Raw genomic sequence first — 10,466 nt, forward strand, 5'->3', positions numbered from 1 at the left:
TGTCAGTTTATGTGCAATGCTGTGAATTCTGGGAAATGTTGTCTTACAGTTTAGAAACCGCAGTCGACGACGCTGGAAGGAAACAAACGTGTGCGATGTAATGTATCCTCTGTGTGTGTGGACATACATGCATTGTGGGTATTCACACTCATCTACATGAATCAGGTTGCACGTATGTCTTTGAATGTATCTACACATACTGTAAGTCACCTGTCTGTGTGTGTGTGTGTGTGTGTGAGGACATTTTCACAATAAGAGTTTCCCTGTTGGGGTGGGTGTTCTGCAGTCTTTGTTGGGTTTTCGCTGGATGCGTATCTCAAGGCGTGCCCCTCGGCGCTCTTTTCCCGCTACGTCTTGCATTGCGCGGCTCTGCAAATCGTCCCCCCCCCACACACACACACACACATACACACACACACATAGCGCCGGCTTCGTTTCCTCGTACCTGCATATCTCAAACGGATGGTCCTGCCATGGGGACGTTACGATGGCTGTAAATACGGGAGCGCAGCGCCTGGAGGCTACACGATTTGTACATGTTCTTTTGTATTTGAATATGAGTCTAAAATGCACCCCTACCCCCCTTCAACCCCCCCCTCTATTTCTGTCTCCCTTGATCTCAGTGTACAGTGTGTGTCCTCTATGTCCCCGTCCCCCCCGTCCCCCCGGACTGCCCCACGCTGAGTGTGCTTTGTGCAGGAGGTGGGAACTATTGATGTCTCTCTGTACGTACCTGTGGAACACTTTGTGACTCCTGTCATTGGCCGCTGTAAATAAACACGTCCTGGTGGAGGCGAGCGAGGCGCTTGTGCTTCATTGTGTCACGTCTTAATTAAAGTTAAAGAATAATTAGCATAAATGTTGGTCAATTGCTCACACGCGCAGAAGAGCGGGAGCTAGCGAGCCTTAGCTACAAGGTAGGTACCAGGAAGTTAAAGTTTTTATTCAAAATAAATACTACAAATCAAGTGGACGTTTCTCACTGTTACCCTGCTAAGCTAGCTAGATGCTAGCTTCATAGTGAAGCATGCTGTGCTAATTAGAACTTGTTTTAGGCTACTACTTTCCTCTAGGTTCTAGCATGTTAAGCTAGTATTAGTTTACAGCCAGATTTAAAACTGGAATTGGAGGCATTAAGCTTTTTTTTTTTTTAACTCTGACCACCTCAGGTAAAACCACACCTTTGTAGATCTTGATACCGGGTTCGAGTTTCACGATAATCCTCTGTGTTGTAATGTCTTACGCTAAAGTCTGGTGCAAATAGATAAGAGCACAATCCTCCACAAAGACAACATTAATAGCCTTTAATTCGTTTTTCAAAGTCTGTTCATTTATCCAGAGGCCGGGGCGCTACTTTCATCAAGGTCATCCCTAAGCCGCCATTGCTCCCGGTGAAATGGCGACTGTGCTCCATCTAAAATCTGGCCTCCCTTTCTTGACGATAAAAGCCCAGCGAGACGGAGGAGCTGTGCTCAAAGGAGGAATTAAAACAATCCTGAATGGAAGAGTCACAGCGTTCCTGAACAAAGCTGCCCCCCCCCCCCCCCCCCCACTCTTCAGCGCTCATTTGAAGTTGGAAGATAACGCTCCTCAGACATCGAGGGAAGCCACGCCACCGCCCAACAGCTCTGCTACAGGTGTTTATTTTCCTCACAGCGAAGAAGCTTTGGGCTGCGTGTAAAATTCCACATCGCCGAACGCCGTTTTATTCCACTGAAGGCCGCTGGGAAAGCCACACGCCATGTGCGCAGATAGCGCAGTAAGCCTTCAGGTAATATTTCTGCACTAATCTCTCCTCTTGCAGAGACTCCCACGACACCGACGGCACGTTAATCCCAACTACGAGAGAAGTTTGGGAAGTCGAGGAAGCAACGTGATTGTTGAAGTTTTCGCTCTCGCCTGCAAAGCACCGGAACGCCGGCTCTCAGACTCTTCCACGTGGTATTCCAGGGTGAGACGCACGCACACAGGCCAATATGTAGAATCTAGCGGGTTTAACCCTCTGCTTCACATTCAAGAAGGGCGAGGTGTGACCTGGCAGCTTCGGGGCTGGACTTGGACTTGGCGTTCCCGTTCCATAGTCAGGAATAAGCCATGTGCGCCAGAGACGAGCTAAAGGGCTGCTAAATGCAACGTGCTAAAAAAATCACACAATTATTCTAGTTTTAATGAAGCCCAAAATAGTTTGAAGAACTCCCGAAGGGCTCGGAACGCCGTCGGCGTGAAGATTCGTAATTAATAGACGTTTTAATTATTACTCAAGGTTAAAAAGTTTGGACAAAATAAACTCCATCCTCTATTTTAATATCGGGAGCATTATTTTTTTTTGCCAAAGTATGTCCAAGGTTGAGATTTTTTTTCTTTTATTGATTTCTGCAGACATTATGATCATAAACACCACAGCGTGGAAACATGCTCATCGCTCTAGAACAATAGAGGACAAAGTGTTTCCTGGACGCATTCCAAGGAATACTTGTCTCTTTAAACACCGGAATCCTACTTTTATAAGTGTTTGGGAAAAGAGAGATTTAAAGCATGGGTGCAGCTCGTACACACTATTATACGGCACTAAAAGCAATAAAAATGGCGTTTAATTATACATATTGCACGTTATTACTTGTATATGATTATTGATTTGACAGCTCCTATATTAAAACGCTGGCCGGCCGCCTGAGCCTGGCCCAGCAGGTGAAACTGCATAATGAAAGGGTGGACGCTAATATTTAAAGTGTAGCGCGGTGGCGACCGCATTGAGGTGAACGCACTTGGAAGCGCGCCTCGTTTCGGTGCGCCGGAACCCCAGATCCCTCGGAGAGCGCGCCCTCCTTCGTTTGGCGCCAAAAGACGCTGAATGGAACCCGGTAGACGTTTGTCGTTTGCATTTATTATAAGGCCATGAGTGGAAGATGAGTAAATGTGTATTGTAGAGGAACGTCCTGCCGCAGGCGGCGTTTAAAGTGACAGTTCACCCTCTGATAATGTCACCCGATTAGTCATCGTCAATTAGGAATGCTTTAAGAATCAACAGCTGGGCTGCGTTTCATTATTCTAATTATTGTAATTCCCAGCGTTTAAATCGGTGCAGGAAACACCGAGCCATATACCTGCAGCACATTTTAGAGCCCCCCCCCCCCCCCGCCTTCACTTCCTGAAAGATGATGCATGACAATATACAACGGCGAGAATGTTTACAGTTTTATTTCCCACTGACTGAAGAGAACAGCCTTTATTTATTGCGACGGGAGCAACTTGATTAATCCATCAGAATTTTCTTCCCAGGCCGGAGCCCGATCCAGCCCCGATCCAGCCCCCGATCCGGCCCCCGATCCGGCCCCCGATCCGGCCCCCGATCCGGCCCCCAATCCGACCCCCGATCCGTCCCCGGGACTCGTTCAACCCGATTAACCGCATGTTGCTGCGGTAGCATCCCGAGGTATGTCTAATCACATTCTATTATGATCCACAACACATCAGCCGGCGTCTTTGGGGGGGGGGGGGGGGGGCGTTTAGGACCCTTTAGCCCAGATAAGATTATTGTTAGCCTCAATAATCCTTTGGAAAATGGAAATCAACTAAATCGAGCGCGAGCGCCTCCATTTAGGCGTCGTGTGCGTGTTTATTAATTCCTGCCGTTGCGCCGATGCTTCATGTAACTGCCTTCAAAGCCGAGCGATTGAAATCACACGAAAGGACTGCGCCCCCCCCCAACAATCCCATCACAAGGAAGGATTTAATGTTTTTACTCAAAAGCACTTCGACCCGTCTGACGCGTTGGGACACGTGAGCGTTCCATTGCGATGCTATCTCTTTTAGCCAGCGGCTCCTGAAGTCCGCGCGGATTATTAGCGTCCTCAGGAGGCGGCGTGCAGAACTGAGGATAAAGCTCACCCAATAATCGAGTGCGTAAATGTCAGACGGCGCGAGCCCTTTGTGAGCCGCGGCCTTCTTCTGCTAGCCAAATGTGTCCAGATTTACTCGACTTGGCGTTCCATTTATATGGAACCTTTTATTACGACTCATCCCAGCAGTTACAGACGTGCCTATGGGGGGGGGGGGGGGGGGGGGGGGCTTTTAAAAAATCAATTTGTTAAACACTCCTGGACGATTCTCAATCCAATGCCCAAACGCTCCTCGCTCCTGACCCCCCGACCCCCACAAAATAAAATCCTGCCGACACGGATGTCGGGGAAAAGTCCGAACGCAGAACCCGCCTGTCAAACGACCCTCCCGCTGCTGATGAAGTTGCGTGTTTGAACGCAGTCGGGCGAAGGCTTGGCTCATTAACGAGGCAGGGAGAGCAACCGGCAGACGGGATCCGTTAATGACAGAGTGGCACTTACGGGTAATAAGCTCCCGGCGAATGAATATGCATGCGGCTATTAAAGGCGGAGCGTCCGCGGAGAGACGGAACGTCGATGATCCGCGATGTCGGAGCGCGGGGACGTGTGGATTCGTGTGGTTTAATCACAAAATGACGATTTTCGTTAGCGTTAGCGTTAGCTTGACTCTCCTCGGCTTTCATTAGAGACAGCCATTCCTCTAATGCAGCTGTCAGTGCGCAGAACGTAATTAAACACGGACGCCTCGTCCAGAGCGGCAGATGGTTGGTGCAAATATTTGTTCAGAGCAAGAGGCTCCTGTTCTGTTTGTAGTTTAGAACCTTCACCTTTTAATTAAATCCCCCCCCATCGGTTAATTAATATGCATTAATATTCCCGCGTCTACCCAGTTTGCTGCAGAGAAACACGACTGAAGAACTACATATCCCACAAAACCGGTCCGGGCCAGGAATCAGTTAAACTCCGTCTAGAAATACAAGATCGCAGCGGGCAAATGAAATTCATCCTTCTTGGAAAAATAAGAGGAAACTTTCTGCACTTCCTGCTGAAAGAACACGGTCCAGCTTCCGCCTGCGGATGAGCTTCAGGCCTCCTCGCCGCCGTGTTGTGAGATCTTCAAAGGGAAAAGCCTCCTTTTTTCAGGGAGATGAAGGAATTGGAAATCCCTGTGAAGGTTCGGTGAAACTTTGATGAGAGCCGGGAAGGCTTGTTATCCCTGAATCCTGTTTCCTGTCTGTCCTGATGTAGGAATAAAGACCAAATATTCTTTTTATATATATATATATATATATATAGTGTACAAATTAGCAGTTTAGCTCTTTTCTTCCACTTTTACTAAACGCGGCAAATTAAAAACGACGTTTAACTTTCTATTCAATCTAATGTATCGATGCAGAAGCCCGAGAATCCCCTGACTTTAACAGCCAGGCCCGTGGCTCGAGGTGGGCGGAGCCTCTGCGGGGCGAAAAAGGCAGCCGGGTGGAGAAAGAGAGAGAGCGAGTGAGAACACGCCGTCCTTTTTAATTCCCACGCCTGACCTTTTCCCGGCCGTTCACACGCATCCGCCCGTCAACGGAACAACGTTCCCTCAAATACGACCTAATTACGCGCCGGCGGCGTGAACGTCGAGCCCGCCCGAGTGACAGTCAAAGCGTATGTGAGTGCGATCGCCGTTATTTCACGTAGTCGGGATTTGAACCCTGCATTTGGCCTCGCTCTGCAAATCCGATTAGAGGGCCTGTAATAGTGGGTTGTCTGCGAGAAGGCGCGATACGGGGGGGGAGGGGGGGGATCTGTTTGTCCTCCTCCGCTCGGCCTGCTCTCGTTTCAAACGATAGGAAAGTGTATCACGGAGCATCTCGCCGTCACCTTGGGATGTGATACCAAACGGAATGGACGACTCAACAGACCGCTAAATTAACTTACATTAATATTCAGAGAGCGTGCAACGGCAGAAAGACACACACGCACGCACGCACACACACACACGCAAAATGAGCCGTCCATCCTCTGAAGAGGTGACAGATGCCATTTGCGAACGACCGTTGATGCGCTGCGTAATAGAAAGCACGTCTCCGAGCGCGCGTGACTCATCCCGGTGGCGGCGGCGGCTAATGCGACGGCTAATGCGGCAGGGATGCTGCCAGTCTCCTTCAATCGCACGCTTCCCGGCGCTCCGATGTCGCCCACGTGGATCGGGAAAGGCTCACGGAACGTTGTGGCCGTCAGGAATGAGACCGTGAAAGGATCGAGATGGGCGCGTGAAACACCCTCGTGTGGAATGCGCAGACGGGAACGCCGTCGGACGGCGTATCCGCGCTGAGCCTGGATGCCGTGGCCTTCCTGAAACCAACGTTCCGAGACGTTTTAAACGCCATATATTGTCTTATAAGAGGAATAACTGATAATGTAGTTTAATCCACCAGGGATATAAGAGCGCTTTTAAAGTCGGCGGTTAAATCCGCCCTATTATCTTCCTCATCCCTCTTCCCTGCGCCGCTCTGTAATTCCTCCCGTGTGGGAATCTGAGGCTCTGTTACGGGAGGTTTTGGCATTCCTCTTCTTGGAAATTATTCCGTCAGTGTCTCACCAAGCCTCATCCCGACTCCGTCCACTTCCCGTCCTTTCGGATCCTCTCTCCTCTCGGCGGGGAGTCGCCGCCTCGGGCATTTACTTTGGATTTGATCTTCGCTTTCATCACATTCTCAGTGCTATAAATATTCCAGGTTAGCTGACATGCTAACTCGCGGTCTCCGCTCATCGTGTGTGGGAATACCTGACGGGCCGCTGCTCTGTTTTTTAACAGTAACAAGCGTCCTGCCGGTAAACGATTGAAGTTTATTACACTTCAGAATAATTAACTGCTGCGTTTTGGCCTGAAGCAGCTTTTAGAACTTATAAAAACCGAATTAAATTGCCTTCTAGCTGATTATTTTTTCCTGGCCACAAGTCTTAAGTTGACATTTGGGAATTATAATATGACATTATGGCTCTTTTTCATGATGGTGCTCGAGCAGGGCTGCCTTTAAAATGAATTTTAATGATCGGCTTGTTAGCATTGTCCCTCCAGTTGGGAAACGATGCTCCGGAGTCGGGATCCGAAAAAGGAAAAGGATCAATCCCTTCACGCCAACATGTCCGACCTCTGCGCGCTAAACTCCCTCTACCCGCCGCGGCGCCCTCTCCGGCTCATTTCCCGCTTCGAGTTCCGTCCCGGGACTCTCGGCGAACGAGCAGCCAGCCGAGCCACCTCAGGGTCACACGGGGGTCACGGCTAACGCGGCGGAGCCAGCTGCTCGTCATTGCCCCGGCCGGACCCCCCAACCAGCTGCGATTGGATGCACGGCTCGGCCCCCGGGAGGGGGGGGCGGATCAGCCAGCTGAGACATGTCCGCATCGAGATGATTGCGTGCTACTTTATCCCGTTAGTGTCTAATTGAAGGTCTATTAGTTACCGTCTTTAAACGGGGTTTAATTTACACCGCCGGGCTTCACGTTTAAATAACGGCGCTCAGGTTAGTTTGAGTTTCTCCTTCCTGCTCGCCTTTCCTTGTTTTCCCCGCGTCTCGATCCCGTGCTCGGAAGATCATCCCTGTGGGCGGTGACAATCAGCGGCGACGACAATAATCGGACAAACAACCCCAGCTGCCTAGGAAGCCACTCTCAACCAATCAGCCGCAACAAAAGCCAGAGAAAGCCCCCCCCCCACCACCACCACTAATTGTTAATAAGGGGTTTCGGCATAATTGATTTTTCTTTCATTCAGTTTCCAATTTGCTGTCGTGGCGATGGTGTTTGTGTCCCTTGGGTTTAATCTAATGCTTCTGTTTGAACCGGCAAAATGCAACAAACACCCCTGATGAGGAGGAGGAGGAAGAGGAGGAGGAGGAGGAGGGCTGAAAGTTGCATTTCATATGGAAATGTCAGTGATCAGGGGATGAAAACGTCTGCTGCAGGGCAGCGTGTTGGGACCGCTCTACTTTCGTGTTATACCGCAGTCGTGTGGGGTGAAACCATTAAATGTTAATCCTCCGCCGTCTTCGGGCGCAGATGAAGGAACAGATGTCTTTCCAAGTTTCCCGTTTTCCGCTCCCATCTGTGGAAAGTTTTTTCCCCGAGCCCCGGTTACGCCTCTTCAAATATACGTCGGACCGCGCGGGAATTCTCTGATAACGTGACAGCGTGACTCGCACGCACGCATCGACGAGCGGCCCAGCCTTTCAGGGCCATCTCCCCTCGCAGAGGCGATATCAGATCAGGTGGTTGCCATGGAAATATGCTTCGAACAGTTCGACTCGTCCCCTCACGGACCGTCGCGTCCTTTTCAGATTAGCATTTGCAGGAGTGTGCTGTGTGGAATCTGACTGAGGTCCCGTCAGCTCCGGGAGGCCACTGCCCTTCAGCCTGATTTTTGGTGTGTGTGTGTGTGTGTGTGTGTGTGTTACACGTATCCTGCGAGGCGGAGGTCGACAGCCGGTTTTCGGGACGCGCGGCGCCCCGTGCTGAGCTCGTTTCACCAAAGCTCCCAACATGACTTCCCTTCTTCTCGCGAAATGAAGTCTCAGTGGGCGAAACGGATTCCGCCGCCAGTTCTCTCCTTCCTCATTTCCATTTAATGAGATAATTTATTCATAGGATTCGTCCAACGAGTGTGTCGTTTTATGAAAGCTGACAAAGCGTCTGATTCGTTTATCACCGGAGCGCTCGGGCGGGGGGGTTTGTTTTCCTACAAGGCACCGGGATAACCCACGCATGCACTTTATTGTGGCGGGATGCTTCCCGTTGCAAGGCAGAGAGCGAAGAGAGTACGATAATGCGGGATTAGTTGGTAACCATAGCAACACACCTGCATCACTGTGTGCATCCGGCCTTGCTTGTATTCGGCTGCAGCTCATTTGTCGGCAGCGCTTCCTGTCCTGAGATCAGGCCAGCTGAGATGAATCAGATTCGGACTCGCAGACAGATCAAAGGAAACAAAACGACTCGCTCGCTCGTTTGCTGTGCGCATCGCCTTTGTGGAAAAAAAGAGGCCAAAAGTCGAGGCACGAAAGCCGGAGAGCGCTCGGCCCCGCGTGGGCGAGGATGAACCGGCCCGGCAGCGGCGGGTCGGGGTGCGTGGGAGATTTGGATTTCTCACTAAATTGATCGTAACCTTGAAGCTGAGCGGACCGATGCTGCAGGGAAATGATTAAAGGCGCGGAGAAAGAAAGGTCGCAGATAAATGTACGCCAGCACTTTGGTTTCAAGGAGAGTTCCTTCTCTTCTCTGCCTGCTCCTTTTATTTTCTTGCCCCTCCCCTCCTCCCAACTCGATCGTCTGATTCGATCGAGTCAAGCCAATCAGATTGAACCTCTTCCCATCGCTCCGAGGGGGGCTGCTCTCCCCGCCGCCGCCGCAGTCGGCTGCCATTCCGGTATATCGACCTTGACCCGGCTGCCTCTGGCCCCCGTCGTGTGCCGACTCCATGGGGGGGGCGGGGGTTAACATCGTTTTATTTTACTTCTGGTTACATGAGAAGTAGAATCTTTCTGTGCAAAGCATCTTAATTCTCTTAACCGCTAGCCGTAGCACTTTGGCGGCCAGGGCGCGACATTCGATCGGGATTAAACGAGACTTTTTGGGATCAAACTCCAAGGAAAAGCCAGTTGAGGGATCCTCACGGACTCCAACGTTCCTTGACGTTTCCTCGTGGGAGCCTTTTCCGGGCCCGACCATAAATTGCACAGCGAAGGCGCTCTGGTGTTGTGATTTATTATTGGTAATTATCTATAATAATGGCGCTAACGTGCTACAATCCGCACGCAAATGGATGAGGTGTTTACCCCGGGCGAGCCTGTCCTTATTACGCCAGTAAATCCTCCTCGCTCCCTCCTGTCTGCCGGCGCTGCTTCTTGACACCGAAACATCAAAGGCGCTGGCGGGTTAGCTTCTCAGAGCAAACCTTATTCTAAGGCACAGGAAACACATTAAAAAAATAAAAATAAAAAAAAGGCCAAATGGAGGCGCGTCAAGTTGATTTCCTCAAAAAAAATGGTTTGAAAAAGTCGATTTCCTTTTAACAACTTCTCCCGACGGGAGCGCCGTAAGCCGCGGCGGCGTCAATGTCGCTGCAAAGAATATTTTCATGGAGCTTTTTTGCTTTATTAGACAATTCGCAGTAAAAAAAAAAGAGGCTCAGGATGGACAAACGGAGCAGTAAAAAGGTCCGGCGGGGGTCGAAAGGAGGGAGCTGCTTCCACAAAGGAGGCTCCGCCTTCGTAATATCCTCCCACAAATCAATTAGGATTTTTAAAAGAGAGGATCTTAAAGCCGTCTTTGGCGCCGGGTCCCTTCAGCCGGGCTCAGATTACAGAAGCTTTTATTGTGGCGAGCTGCCGTTTACAACGTGTAGGGCCGTTTAAAAAAATGTAACCTTCACAATAGAGGCGATCTATCACCCCCCCCCCCCCCCGCACTGCCTCATTTTTAATCCAGGTGACTGAAGCATCTGTCAGGATGACTGAACGTCGATGGAGTGGACGGGAGGGGGGGGGGGGGGGGGGGGGCAGACCCTGACAGGAACGACGGCTCCGGAAGGGCCGGGATCGGATCCCGATGTGATGAGTATCACTCAGCTAACGCGCTCGG

The sequence above is a fragment of the Brachionichthys hirsutus genome, chromosome 24, assembly GCF_040956055.1.
Source record: "Brachionichthys hirsutus isolate HB-005 chromosome 24, CSIRO-AGI_Bhir_v1, whole genome shotgun sequence".
Classification (NCBI taxonomy): Eukaryota; Metazoa; Chordata; class Actinopteri; order Lophiiformes; family Brachionichthyidae; genus Brachionichthys; species Brachionichthys hirsutus.